Source organism: Geotrypetes seraphini, chromosome 6, assembly GCF_902459505.1.
Source record: "Geotrypetes seraphini chromosome 6, aGeoSer1.1, whole genome shotgun sequence".
In the NCBI taxonomy this organism is placed as follows: Eukaryota; Metazoa; Chordata; class Amphibia; order Gymnophiona; family Dermophiidae; genus Geotrypetes; species Geotrypetes seraphini.
Genome location: NC_047089.1, coordinates 144573198 through 144588333, shown reverse-complemented (window position 1 = coordinate 144588333; position 15136 = coordinate 144573198). Strand labels below are relative to the sequence as shown.

The following is a 15136-nucleotide window of genomic DNA, read 5'->3' as shown; positions in this document are numbered from 1 at the left end:
TTAAAGTTATGTATAATTGTATTATTTGGTTTTACCCTATTTTAAAATGTATAACCACCTTGAAATAAATGATAAGGTGGTATATGACATTTTTAATAAACTTGAAACTTAATAATTTTAATAAACTTGACCGCCCTCAGGGCCTCCTACCACCCGCTGCTGCCCAAGCTAGCTGCAACCAGTGGACTCTGGCAAAGCACAGCCGCCATGACACCACATTCACCCATACCATCACGGCCAACTCGGACTGGCGCAGGGAGCTGGAAGCAGCATTGCAAAACTCTTCCCGTGTCACTAATGGCAGCAGTCCATTCCAAAACACAAACACCCCCCCCCCCACACACACACACAGACAGGGAGGGAGGGAAAAGAATAACCAACTGCACTCCCAAAAGATGGGGAGGGTTAAAAATCAATTTCCAAACATGACCGCACGCGACTAAGGCCAAAACAGCCTCAGCTTTCCTATATGGAAAGGAGTAAAAACTCCTCCTACCGGTGCCTCTCTGAAGAGAACGGCGACCTCTGTAGCTCCACTCCCACAGAACGAGTGAGATTATAGGATTCAGGTATCCAGGTTCTTCAGAGGGGAGGGTGGGGAAGGGACCAGGTGTTGCCCCCCCAAAGTTGGCACTGTACAGCCAACATCCCGCAACTCAACTGAGGCCTAAGCCACCGGAATAGTTCTCAACTGAGGCCTAAGCCACCGGAATAGTTCTCTACTGAGGACTACGGCACAGTAATATCATCTGAGGCCTAAGCCACAGGAATATTTTTCTTTTCTGATCCAGGAAACTGAAGCTGGTAGCTACAGCCAAACCTGGCTCGAAATCCACTACAGAATCCAGGAGCTGTGAGGAACCCATCCATCAGCCTGCTAGAGAAGAGATAGAGTATACTTAAGGTGACCATACGTCCCGTTTTGAATGGGACAGTCCCTTTTTCAGATCCCCTGTCCCGTTGTCCCCATTCACAGCTTTCGGGATATCGAATGTCCCGTTTTCAGATAGGGCGTCCCGAAGCTGTGAGTGGGGACAACAAGACAGGGGAACACAGCCTGGATTTGGCAGCGGCAGCATCATCGCTCGGGCCCCGCTAACCCTTCTATCTCTCTCCCCCCCCAAGCGAACCCTTCCAACCCTCCCAGCGAGATGACCGAGCAGCAAATCTCCCTCCAGTAGCATTGGCAGCCGCAGCACGCTAAACAGGCTGCTTCGCGGCTTTCTCCTGCTGGTGAGTCCCTCTGCCGCATCACTGATGATGTCATCAGTGATGCTTCACAGGCAGGAGAAAGCTGCGAAGCAGCCTGTTTAGCGTGCTGCGGCTGTTGACGCTACTAGAGGAAGATTTGCTGCTCAGTCATCTTGCTGGGAGGGTCGGAAGGGTTCGCTTGGGGGGGAGAGATAGGGTCAGCGGGGGTTCGGCTGGGAGGGGGGAGAAGCAGTCTGCTTCGGTGCTCCAAGGCCTGGCGCTATTACCTTCTTCGGGCAACAGCAGTGTTTACAATTCGCTGCTGTTGCTGGCTTCAGGCCTTCCTCTCTGCCGGGTCCTGCCTACTTCCTGTTTTCATGAAGACAGGACCCGATAGAGAGGAAGGCCTGAAGCCGGCAACAGCAGTGAATTGTGAATGCTGCTGCAGCCCGATGAAGTTCAGGACATCAGGCCTTGGGTGACAGAAGGAGGAAAGGGAGCAAAGGGGGAGAGAATTGGGGACAGTGTTGCTTTACCCAACTGGAGGGAATGAAAGGAGATGCAAGGGCTTGGAGGGAAGAAGAGATGCCAGGGCATGGAGGGAAGGAGGAAAGTATGCCAGATCAAGGAAAAAGGAAGGGGGGGAAGGAAGGAGGAGATGTCAGAGTATGGAGGGGAAGGGAGAGATGGAAAAAAAGGAAAGGAGAGAGATGCCGGGAATCAGGGAAGGGATGATGCCAGACCTTGGGGTGGGAAGGAAAGAAAGGAGAAGAGAGAGATACCAGAGCATAGGGGAGGGGATGGTGACAGAGAGAGAAAAACGGAGCGGTGAGAGATGAAATCAATCATATACAAAGGAGAGAAGGGGCACAGGATAGATCGTTTATGGAAGGAGCATAGAAAGAGGGAAGATGCCATATGGAAGAGAGAGAGAGGGCGGACACTGGATGGAAAGAGCACAGAGGGCAGTGAATGGTAGGGGCGAGATAGAGGGTGAACAGTAGATGGAAGGGGTAGAGAGAGGGAAACAGACACTGAATGAAAGTGTGGGGGAGAGGAGGGACAGCTGCTGAATGGAAGTGTGAGGGACAGGGGGAGCAGACGCTGGAAGGAAGTGGGGAGGAGAAAGAAAAAAGGGCACATGCAGGATTGAGGGAAGAGGATGGAGTTAGTTACTGGAAGGGGTGAGGGAAAGAGGTGGCAAGCTATAGGTAGACACAGTGAAAGAGGTAAATTGAGGACTAAATAGTAAAAAGAATTTAGACAGAGGCAGAAAATAAATTGAGAAGGAAGACCAGGGACCAGGAGGGAGCGGAGAGAGAGATGCCAGAGCAGGGGGGAAGGAGAGGAGACAGATACCAGACCTGGGAGGAGGAAAAGAGGAAGGAGACAGATACTAGATCTGAGGGGAAAAAAGGATGAGAGAGATATGCTAAAATCTGCTGGGAGGGAAGGAGGTAGGAAGGAAAGAAGGAGAGAAAGAGGCAGAGAAAGGGGGGGAGGGTTATAAGCACATTAGAAAGACTACAGAGAAAAAGGCTTGGACGAAAGGGGAAAGACAGGAGGCAGATGCAGGACTATGGGAGATTCAAACAGAGGGGGAGAGAGAGGGAGACCTGGAACAAAGGTAGAAAGGAGAACTGACACTGAATCTGGGGAGGGTAACAGAGGGAAAAGAGAGAGAGACCTGGACCCAAAGGGGATGGGGCTGGATTGTGAAAGAAATGTTGAATGCAAAAGAAAGAAAGATTGTATGCTCAGTCAGAAGGAAGTGCAACCAGAGACTCATGAAATAAGAACATAAGAACATAAGAACATAAGCGTTGCCTCTGCCGGGTCAGACCAGGGGTCCATCGTGCCCGGCAGTCCGCTCCCGCGGCGGCCCCCCAGGTCCATGACCTGAAAGTGTTCCCTACCTAACCTAAAATATCCATACCCTATTTGCTCAATGTCCTGTAAGGTAAACCTCTATCTGTACCCTGTTATTCCCTTTGCTTCCAGGAAATCATCCAGTCCCTTTTTGAACCCCAGAATTGTACTCTGTCCTATCACCTCTCCGGGAAGCGCGTTCCAGGTGTCCACCACCCTCTGAGTGAAGAAGAACCTCCTTGCATTCGTTATGAATCTGTCTCCTCTCAGTTTTTCTGAATGACCTTTTGTTTTTGTTGTCCCTGCTAGTCTAAAGAATCTGTCCCTCTCCACCTTCTCTATGCCTTTCATGATTTTATAAGTTTCTATCATGTCCCCTCTCAGTCTCCGCTTCTCCAGGGTAAAGAGCCCCAGCCTGTCCAACCGTTCGGCATATGAAAGGTTCTCCATACCCTTTATCATCCTCGTTGCCCTCCTCTGGACCCTCTCGAGTATTGCCATGTCTTTCTTGAGGTATGGCGACCAGTATTGGACGCAGTATTCCAGATGTGGGCGCACCATTGCTCGATACAGTGGCAGGATAACTTCTTTTGTTCTGGTAGTGATACCTTTTTTGATAATGCCCAACATTCTGTTCGCTTTTTTTGAGGCCGCTGCACATTGTGCCGCCTGCTTCATTGTGTTATCCACCAATACCCCCAGATCTTTTTCTTGGCTGCTTCCCCCGAGTACCCTCCCTCCCATCGTATAGCTGTACATGGAGTTCCCCTTCCCTATGTGCAATACCTTACATTTCTCCACATTGAAGCTCATCTGCCATTTTTTTGCCCACTCACTCAGTTTGTTCAGGTCGCTCTGCAGTTCTTTGCATTCCTCAACAGTTCTGGCCCTGCTGGAGAGTTTTGTGTCATCCGCGAACTTGATAACTTCGCACTTTGTCCCCGTTTCTAGATCATTAATAAATATATTGAACAGCAATGGTCCCAGCACTGACCCTTGCGGAACACCACTTGTGACCCCTATCCAGTCAGAGTAGTGTCCCTTTACTCCTACCCTCTGTTTCCTGTCCGCCAGCCAATTTTTGATCCATCTGTACACGTTCCCTTCCACCCCGTGACTCCACAGTTTCTTCAGTAAGCGTTCATGGGGCACCTTGTCGAAGGCTTTTTGGAAATCTAGATATATAATGTCTACTGGGTCACCTTGGTCCAATTGCTTACTTATCCCCTCAAAGAAATGCAGTAGATTTGTTTGGCATGATCGGCCTTTACAGAAACCATGTTGGCTTGATCTCATCAGATTATTTTTTTCTATATGCTCATTGATACCTTCCCTGATCATTGATTCGACCATCTTCCCCGGAACAGAGGTTAAGCTCACCGGTCTGTAGTTTCCCGGGTCGCCTCTCGATCCTTTTTTGAAGATCGGTGTAACATTCGCTATCTTCCAGTCCTCCGGGATTACCCCTGTTCTCAAGGACAGGTTGCAAATATGCTGCAGTAACTCTGCTGTTTCATCTCTGAGCTCTTTTAGTATTCTCGGGTGGATCCCGTCTGGGCCCGGAGCTTTGTCCGTTCTTAATCTATCTATCTGCCTGAGAACGTCTTCGAGGCTTACCTCCATGCATGATAATTTCCCCTCTTGGTCTCCCCTGAAGATTTTTTCCGGTTCTGGCACACTGGATGTGTCCTCTATTGTAAAGACCGACGAGAAGAACTTGTTTAGCCTACTAGCCACCTCTTTTTCCTCTTTCACCACTCCCTTCCGGTCACCCTCATCCAGGGGCCCCACCTCCTCCCTCGCTGGCTGTTTCCCTTTCACATATCGGAAAAATGGTTTGAAATTTCTTGCTTCCTTTGCTAGTCTCTCCTCATACTCTTTCTTGGCTTTCCTGACTACTCGGTGACATTCTTTTTGTTGCTTCCTGTGCTCTCTCCAGTTTCCTTCAGTTTTGTCATTTTTCCACTTCCGAAATGATTTTTTCTTGTCTCCTATCACTTTCTTTACTTCACTGGTTATCCATGCAGGGTCCTTTGTCTGATTCTTCTTGGAACCTTTCCTAAATCTTGGTATGTATAGGTTTTGTGCCTTGTTTACTGTGTCCTTGAATAGGGACCAGGCTTGCTCCACAGTCCGAGTTTCCTTGGAGCTGTTTTTGAGCTTCTTTCTCACCATTTGTCTCATGGCATCATAGTTCCCTTTCTTGAAGTTAAATGATGTTGCCTTGGTTCTCTTTCCCATAGGTAGTCCTACTTGCACTTTGAACTGAATCATGTTGTGGTCACTGGTTCCTAGTGGTCCTATGATCTCCACATCCTTCGCGGGGCCTTTCAGCCCATTGAGGATCAGATCCAGAGTCGCTGATCCTCTCGTTGGTGCCTCGACTAGTTGTTCCATGAAGCAGTCCTGGACTGCTTCCAGGAACTCCGTTTCCCTTGCACATTTTGAATTTCCAAGACACCAGTCTATCCCAGGATAGTTGAAATCTCCCATAACTATGGTGTTTGGGTTCTTGCATTCCCTTCTCAGCTCGGCTACCATTTCTGTATCTTCAGCTTCAGTTTGCCCAGGTGGACGGTAGAACAGTCCCATCTTTATCTCGGATCCGTTGCTTCCTGGTACTTTGATCCACAATGACTCCAGTTGGGCATTTGTCTCTGCTGTGTCCACAGTGGTTGAGTGGATGGTATCCCTTATGTATAGTGCTATTCCTCCCCCCTTCTGGTACGTCCTGTCTTTTCGGTAGAGTTTGTATCCTGGCAGTACTATGTCCCATTTGTTTTCCTCGTTCCACCATGTTTCCGTGATCCCTATGATATCTAGTTTCTCCTTATTGGCCATGACTTCTAGTTCCCCCATTTTGTTCTTTAGGCTCCTTGCATTTGTATACATGCAGTTCAAGTCTTGGCATTTTCCCTTCCTTTCTATTTTACCTTGCATTTCATGCTTCATTCTGTCCCCTTCCTGGCCTGTCAACTCCTGAGTATTGTCTATTTTGTCCTCTCTTTGTGGTAGATTCCTATTGTCTTCCCCTTGTGGCGTGTTCCTATTGTCCTCCTCTTGTTCTTTCTCATCATCCAATCCCGTTTTGACTTCCCCTTCCAGTATGTTCATCCTTTCCCCCTCTCGCTTCATCTGACTCCCTTGTTTTCTCATAGTCTGTTGCTTACCACTTGTGTCTTCCCCAGAATCTTTCCCCTCAGTACCCTCACTGGGTACTGTTTCCCGAACCATCGATACCAGGTCGACTGTCGGCTTTCCCCTTCTGCTTAGTTTAAAGCTTGCTCTATCGCTCTTCTGACGTTATTTGATAGTTGTCTAGTTCCCGCCTTGCTCAGGTGTAGACCATCCTTCTTGTAAAGCTTGTTCTTTCCCCAGAACGTTGTCCAGTTCCTCACGAAGAGAAATCCCTCTTCCTCACACCATTTTCTCATCCATGCGTTAATTGATTGTAGCTCCGTCTGCCTCTTCGTTTCTGCCCTCGGTACTGGCAGGATCTCTGAGAAGGCTATCCTCTGGGTCCTCATCTTCAGTTTCCTTCCTAAGATCTTGAATTGTTCAGTCAGTGCATTCCTGCTGTATTCCCTCCTGGTGACATCGTTTGTCCCGACGTGGACTATCACTGCTGTCTCTTCCGTCTCTGCTCCTTCCAGGATTCTCTCAATCTTGTCAACGATGTCCTTTGTTCTTGCTCCTGGGAGACAGGTCACTAGCCGATCCTCTCTCCCTCCTGCTATGTGACTGTCAACGTGCCTCAGGATTGAGTCTCCCACCAGGATTGCAGATTTCCCTTCTTTCAGCCTCCGTGTCGGTCGCAGGTCTGTGTCCTTGGTGTTCTTTGTTTCTTCCAGCAAGGTTCCTCCGTGGGTATCCTCTACCTTGGTGTCAGATGTTTCTTGTCCTCTGCTCTGTGTGTCTTCCTCATTTCCATGCTCCTGTTCTTCCACTCTCCTGTAGGCATCCTCGATGAATCTCTCGAGCTCCCTGACTTGTTCCTCGATGCACTCCTCTCGCATGGGGTCTTCGGCTGTCTGGAAGGGGGCTTCGGAGATGTAGAGTTCCTCCAGCTCCTGGATCCTGAGCTTCAGTCGACTGACTTCGCTCTTCAAGCTTTCCAGTTCCTGGCATCGTCCGCACACATATGACTGCTGCCCGGAGGGGAGGTAGTCATACATGTGGCAGTCCGTGCAGTACACTGGGAAGCTCATCCTTCGGGTTCCTTCTGCTTCCATATTTGTCCGCTCTCTAGGAGTCCTGTTGCTCTTTGCTAGTGTGTTCACTCCTGTGCCTGGCTCTTCCTTACCTTCTTCGTCTTTCGCTTCCTTTTACGTATGCGCTTGTGCTATTTGCCCCTTGCTTACCCTCTGTGGCTGCCTTTTCCTTTAGCTCGTGTTCTCTCTTTTCTTGTCCTGCTGAGCTTGTTACTGCTGTCTCTGTGTATGTGTGTGCGCTACCTTCTTAGCCTGCTTCTACCCTGTCTTCAGTGCCTTCTTGCCTGTCGTTCCTTTGATGTGTGCCTGTCGTTCCTTTGATGTGGGCCTATTCCTTCCTTCTTTTCTGTGTTTGCTTCCCTCTTCCTTGTGTGTGCGCGTGTATGTGTATACTTCCTTACCTTGCTGTCTTCCTTTCTTGGAGTCCTTGGATGTAGTGACCTGGCCTGCCCTTCTTGAGGCCCTTCGCAAAGGCGCTCTCGCTAAGGCGAGCGCCTTTTCCGCTCGCCTTCGCCGTGCGCCGAACGGCTGGGCGCCGTTGGCTCCCCTCTTCTTAAGGGTGAGTCCGGCCTCTGGCTCCGCTGGTGACGCGGTGCGGGTGGGCGGAGCTTACTCTCGCCGCTGCCCGCCCTCGCCGCCGCTACCTCTCTGTCTCAGCCCTCCTGGCTAACTCTCTCCGCCGCTGCAACAAGCCTCCACGCGGCTTGTGCTGCCTTCGCGCCGCAGCTCCCCTCTTCTTAAGGGTGAGTCCGGCCTCTGGCTCCGCTGGTGACGCGGTGCAGGTGGGCGGAGCTTACTCTCGCCGCTGCCCGCCCTCGCCGCCGCTACCTCTCTGTCTCAGCCCTCCTGGCTAACTCTCTCCGCCGCTGCAACAAGCCTCCACGCGGCTTGTGCTGCCTTCGCGCCGCAGCTCCCCTCTTCTTAAGGGTGAGTCCGGCCTCTGGCTCCGCTGGTGACGCGGTGCGGGTGGGCGGAGCTTACTCTCGCCGCTGCCTGCCCTCGCCGCCGCTACCTCTCTGTCTCAGCCCTCCTGGCTAACTCTCTCCGCCGCTGCAACAAGCCTCCACGCGGCTTGTGCTGCCTTCGCGCCGCAGCTCCCCTCTTCTTAAGGGTGAGTCCGGCCTCTGGCTCCGCTGGTGACGCGGTGCGGGTGGGCGGAGCTTACTCTCGCCGCTGCCCGCCCTCGCCGCCGCTACCTCTCTGTCTCAGCCTTCCTGGCTAACTCTCTCCGCCGCTGCAACAAGCCTCCACGCGGCTTGTGCTGCCTTCGCGCCGCAGCTCCCCTCTTCTTAAGGGTGAGTCCGGCCTCCTCTTAAGGGCCAAACAAAGGTAGGAAAAATGATTTTATTATCAATTTAGTGATCAAAATGTGTCTGTTTTGAGAATTTATATCTGCTGTCTATATTTTGCACTATATTTGTCTATTTTTCTATAGTTACTGAGGTGACATTGCATATTTTAAAGTAATCTGCCTTGACATCTTTAAAAAAACCCTGAAACCCGTAAATGATAATTAACATTTTCTCTGCATACAGTGTGCTTTGTGGTTTCTTTTTTATATTTTATGTTTACCATTATGAATTAATAAGATATATTGTGTGTACATGAAAATGAATGGAAGAAATTGGGGGTGGGGCTAGGGGGGGGCTAGTGCGGGATTGGGGGGCGGGACTGGATATTAATAGATGTCCCATTTTGATGAAAAATAATAAATGGTCACATTAAGTATACTGGTTGGCCAGGAGGCCGTGCAACCACGATATATATACCTGAGGACAACTCAGTGCTCTCTATCTCCACCTGCTGTTTGATAGCCATAATCCCACTAGTCTCTGGATTCATCTGCTGTTGATGTCAAGGAAATAACATTTTTGCTGTGAAGAAGCATGTTATCTCTGCAGACACAAATTCACAGTTTTGAGAAATGCAAAGCCAAACATCTGTGATAATACCTCCTAGATAGAAAAATTGCTTATACAGCCTGTTGCAGTTACTGGCCTGCATTAGCAAAGAAATCAAGTACAGGCAGTTCCGGAGTTACAGCCACCCAACTTAAGTACGGCTTGTACTTAAGAACGTAGTTGCAACTTAATTTGATTTCACTGAGCAGTATTTTAAGTAGTATAGACTCCTACATTTCTCCTCTAGCACAATGTTTCTCAACCTGAAGTACGCGGGCTGCCTGTTGGGGGTACGCAGACTAACCACCAGAATCTCTCCCTGCCTGCCCCACCGATTCCTCCCTGCGGGCTGACTGCTGCCCAGGATATCCCCCTGCCTACCCCACCAAATCCTCCCTGCCACCCTCCAGCTCCATTCAATTATCCCCCATTGCTGCAACTCTGGGCAAGGAAGGGCAAGGTGTGTGCAGCAATTGCATGCCACCGGCCCACAAGTCTTCCCACCGATGTCAATTCTGATGTCGGAGAGAAGGTTCCGGGCCAGCCGATGACTGCTTGGCTGGTTTGGAACTTCTCTCTGTCAGAATTGACGTCGGGGACAAGGCTGCACGCTCCTGGCCCTTCCTTGCCCGGAGTTGCGGCAGTAGGGGATAATTGAATGGAATTAGCAGGTGGCGGCTGGCAGGTAGCGGCTGCGGTGGTGGACCGGGGTCAGCTTCGGGGGAGGAAGGGTTTGGGACAAAGGCTGGAAGGCAGTGAGGGTGGAACGAACTCAGGACACAAGGAAATGAGGGGGCATTAATAGGAAAAAAGAGGAGTGAGGTAGAGATGCATGGGGAATAGAAGGATGAGAGGGAGAAATGTTGGATATGGTGGTGGAGAGGGAACAGAGGGAAAGATTGAAGGGGCTGCAAGGGGAAGGAATGTTGGGACATAGTGATGGAGGGAGAGATGTGGCATGGTGTTGGAGAGGGGTGATAGAAGGAGAAAGGGGCATGAGGCCAGTGAGCAGTGGTGAAAAATGCTGCACATGATCTGGGGGATGAGAGAGGAAGAAAAGTTGGACTCCTGGAGGGACAGAGAGAGATGCTGTTTGCGGAATGGAATGAGGTCTGGAGGAGAGGAAGCATACTGGAGGCAGAAAGAAAGAACTATTGGATGCAGTCAGAAGGAAGTGTAACCAGAGACTCATGAAAACACCAGACAACAAAGGTAGGAAAAATGATTTTATTTTCAATTTAGTGATCAAAATGTGTCAGTTTTGAGAATTTATATCTGCTGTCTATATTTTGCACTATATTTGCCTATTTTTCTATAGTTGTTACTGAGAACTGTTACTGACATTGCATATTTTAAAGTCATCTGCCTTGACCTCTGGAAAACCCCCGAATATAAATGATAATTAACATCTGTGGGTTTAAAAAAAATTTTGTGGTTACCATTATGTATTAATAAGATTATATTGTGTGTATATGAAAAATGGATGGAAGAAATCGCATTACAATTGGAGTCAGGGGCCGAGTTTGGGTGGGGGTGGAGTATGAGCGTGTCTGGGGTGGAGCTTGGGTGGGGTACTAGTTGGTATTTGTTAAGCTTAGGGGGTACTTGGCTTGAAAAGGTTGAGAAACACTGCTCTAGCAGATTCACAATGATGTATGGCCACATTAAGAGCAGAGTGTGGTTGTGCATGCTGTACCTTAAGAGGGAACTCTGGTAAGGAGAGTTGGACCTTTTGCCAGCTGAGAGCACAGCTAAGCAGCAAGAATTTTAAAATGTACAAGTTCTGAGTTACATAGAAATCAGACTTAAGAACAGCTTTAAAAATGTAACTTGTTCTTAACCCGAGGACTGCCTGTATTTGTGAATAAAGGAGCTCTGGTCTGCCCACACAGCCTGTTGCAGCTGCCGGCTGGCACCCTTGAAAAAAAATCAGTTGTTTGTGGAAAGGGTGAGCGCTGAAGGAGAAGAAAGTGCCAGACTCATGGAAGGGTGGAGGGAGAGAAGGAAGAGATCAAAATTAGTTGGCCCTTCATCCCCCATTACTGCAGAAAAGCCACAATATTGAGGAACAAGAACGGCCTACCATTACTACAGTATTTTCGGGTACATAAAATAATAATTAAAAAAAAAAGTCCCCATTACTGTCTCACTCTCTAAACGCTGTAAGGTTGTGGGGTCCATGGGGGAAGAATCGGATGACAGAGAGAAGCAGGAAGCCAGTTCTAGACCTGGAGGAGGGTAAGGGGATAGAGGAAGGTAAGGACTGGTGGGGCAAGTGTGCTGATTTTTGGCTGGAGAGGGGGGTAAGACAATTTTTGGTGCTGGCATTGGACCCCTCCCTTCCCTAAGTCAATTAACATGACTTAAAGCCTAACACCTGATGAATACCCCTTAATCCCATTTTATGTATATCAGCCTCTTTATTGAATTGCAGCTCAGCTTTCTGTTATCTATTCTTTCTGTTGGTTTATTCAGACTACGTCATTATATTTTGATATTCGCTTAATATGAAAATTTTCAAGAAAAAAAAAGCGGCTGCGCTGAAATTATGAAGGGACTAGGAAGCGGATCCTGGGTATGTGGCTGATTATTAACAGGCTGCTACACTCGCACCTGAACGCCGCAGGCACCACTTCTTCGTCACGCGCATCGTCACTTCGTTCCAACTTGTCTTTGGAAATGGGCCGCGATCAGCGGATCTGGGTAAAACCAGGATTTCGCGACCAGCCGCGCAGCTTTTCTTCTCTGGCGCCTCATCCTCCTCTGACACTCCTCTGACGCAACTTCTCGTTTCCGGCAAGGGGGGGATGCATAAGTTGTGTCAGAGGGAACAGGGGACCGGAGGAGGAAAAGCTGCGGGATTGGTGGTGGGCGACTTCAGGTGTGAGTTTGACGGGAGTAGGGGTAGCGGGTTTTCAGGGAGATGTCCTGGGGCGGGGGGAGAAGGGGGTTGGGGTGGTGGTGACATTTTTGGGCCGGGGGGAGAGAAAGAGGGATAGGGAGAGATGGAAGACCATGGGGGCTGTGAATACGTGTGACTTGGTATCTCTGCGCTGTAGTGCGATTTTAGGGAGCTTAATAGGTGTCCCTTTTGATAGTGACATTTTGTAATTGAAATGCTTCCCGATTTTAGGTTATTGTCGGAATTTTTTAAAAAAAAAGGAGGGGGGGGGGAGGGTGACATCTTCTTGTATCTTTAACATGATTCCTAACGAATAGGTTTCTGTGTGTTCTGCAAATGACTCGCAGCATATTATCATTGACGTTATAGGGTAATCCCCTGCATACTGTTACAGTATCTCACCATCATGCATCTTGTGACCTTGAGCAAGTCGCTTACTCTCTTTTGCCCCAGATGCCACTTCCCCGGCCACCGTTGCAATTTAACAAGAAAACAGTACCTGAACTGTCACTTATCCTGAGTTTGCGGTAATCTGATGTACAGTCGAAATTTAAATGGTTGTTTCTGCCAGTGAAGTTTTTGTGGGGGTGGGAGTAATTAAATGTGTGAATTACATTAAATGAAAACAGTAATATGTGCTCTCTCTCTCTTTCTATAGATATATATATTTTTAAATCTTTATTCATTTTTAAATCTTATAATAAGTGTGACATCAAATAATAACATTTTAACTTAAATACAACACTTAATATTCTCCAATAATCCATTTTAAAACTTATTTCCCCCCTCCCCCATTCCATAACAATTTTAAAATATGCTCAATATTTCTTGTTGATTTATCAACAAAGCCTTCCTTAAAATCAAAAACAATATACAGATCTTCATAACAATAAAATCATTACAAACAGTCCTTCTGCCGGTATTACTGTTTACATTAAAAATCGTTTGGGTCATGAAGGATTAAAAAATCTAATAGCATTGTGCCATATTTATATTTATAATCATGAGTTTTTATATATTTTCAGGAAAGCATGAACTTAAGGATTCTAATGATTGGGCAGTAACCCTGTTATGGTAGAGGTGTGGAAGGGCATAAAAAAACCAAACAAACCCAAGTCAGAACTGGAACCTTTTGCTCATTATGTCAAAAAGAAAAAAGGAGTTCATTTTAGAGCCATTTTTGAACAAGAAAAACATCTGGAAAGAGGGAATGGAAAATGTATTTACACTGATGTTATAATACAGGCTTCCTTCACAGGAGGGGACTGAGATTTAACAAGCCATTCATTCAAAATATATCTGTAGAAAGGGAAGTACAGCAACACCACCAATTTTTCCAGCATCCCCTGGTTCCAAAACTTGCCAGATTAACCGTTTTGCTGAATCGACAGTGATCACATTTATATCGCATTCTAACCTGCTGATTATACACTTCCTGTATGTCTCTAAAGCACCGTGGACTGCTACTACCTTAAAGAATTAGTAATTGTAAATTAAATAATTAACCCCTTTTATGAAGCTGCGTTAGGGGTTTTTTATCACCGGCTGCGGAAGTAAAAGCTCTGATGCTCATAGAATACTAGTGAGTGTCGGGGCTTTTACTGCCGCAGCTGATGATAAAAAAACCTAATGCAGGTTCATAAGGGGGGGGGGTGTAAATGAAATAACAGGTACAGTACTGACACATATCTCTTAGAAGCCATAGCTAGAGTTACATCAGGGGTGTCAAACTCAATCACATAAGGAGCTGAAATCTAAAACATAGGCTAAGTTGCGAGCTGAATTTTTTATTAAGATATTTAGGAGTCCTTTTATTAAGGTACGCTAACCGATTTAGCGCGCGTTAAATGCGCACCTTAATAAAAGGACCCCTTAGTCTTAGTAGAAGTATAGGGTTACAACCTCTCCTACCCCACGCCGGCTCTGTGATGTAAATAAAATAAATAAAAAAATACTTTTCCTCTCTTTTAGGTCCTAGTTCATGCTTACTGTCTTAAGAGCAGCTCTGGCAGGATATACATTTCAAATCTGACATATTGTAATCGCAAAGCGGCAAATAAAATTATTTTTTCTACCTTTTGTTGTCTGTCTGTTAACTTGCTCACCAGGGTCTCCTGCCCAATTGATGCTTTCTTTTTTCTCCATGCTCACCATCCATCTTCCATTGCTGTACCTTCCCTTCTACTGCCATAACCAACATTTCTTTCCCATTGTCTCTCTTTCTCTCCCTGACTTGTGCCCTGGGCTAAACCTCTCTATTCTCCTCCATGCAGTATCTCTTCCTTCCTCCCCTCCATTATCATGTGCAGCATTTCTTTCTCCCCATGCATCTCTCCCTGCCTTCCACCCTATGTCCAACATTTCACACTTCTCCATGCATATCTCTCTCCCCTCCACCAAATGCAAGATTTCTCCCTCACTCCTTTCTACTTCTTTGTTGCATCTCTCCATCTCCTCCACCCCATGTTCAACAATTTTTCCTTTCTCCTCTCCCCACAATGTGCAGTAGCTTTCCATCCCTCCTATCCCCCTGTACAACAGTTTCCATCCCTCCTCCCATCCCCCTTTACAGCAGCTTTCCATCCATCCCTCCCTCCCATCCCCCTGTACAGCAGCCTTTCATCCATCCCTCCTATCCCCCTGTGCAGCACTTCCTGATTGATGACTCCCCCATGAGACATCATCTTTCTGGCCTCCTATAACAGCAGCAGCAGCAGTAGCAGCATGAACAGCCTGACCACCAATGCTCCCTCTTCCTGCGTCATCAGTAACGCGGCAGAGGAAAGGCCCCAGTGGGGCCGGCCAGGGGAAGTCTATTCAGAGTGCTGCCTCTGCCTGCCAGACACCGCCATTGCTGCTGATGCCACCGGAGGTATTGACGAACAATCCCTGCCGGTATTGGAATCTAAGGACGCAGTGAGAGCGAGTCACATGCTAATTGCGTCTCCAGAGGTACAGCTGCAGGGGGCACTCTTCCTGAGCCCGGAGCCTCCATTTCCCCATCCCCTTCGCCCTCTTGTGCATTTCTGCTTGCTGTCTTGTGGCTGGTCCTTTCCTGTTTC

The 15136-nt window shown here is 48.0% G+C and overlaps 1 protein-coding gene across 6 annotated transcripts in view; it reads left to right on the top strand.

The window, feature by feature from the left end:
* The window catches only part of CHST10 (carbohydrate sulfotransferase 10), a 140887-nt gene that overhangs the window by 64275 nt on the left and 61476 nt on the right, over window positions 1-15136 (top strand). The window contains exon 1 of one of the 6 annotated variants that reach the window (XM_033948243.1): window positions 11408-11428. The exons of 2 other annotated variants lie outside the window; for them this stretch is intronic. The gene's annotated coding sequence lies outside the window, so the exon portion shown is untranslated. Of the gene's footprint in view, window positions 1-11407; window positions 11429-11628; window positions 11748-11981; window positions 12056-15136 lie in introns of those variants that run through there. 3 more of the 6 variants (XM_033948239.1, XM_033948241.1, XM_033948238.1) reach the window with 3 other exon arrangements.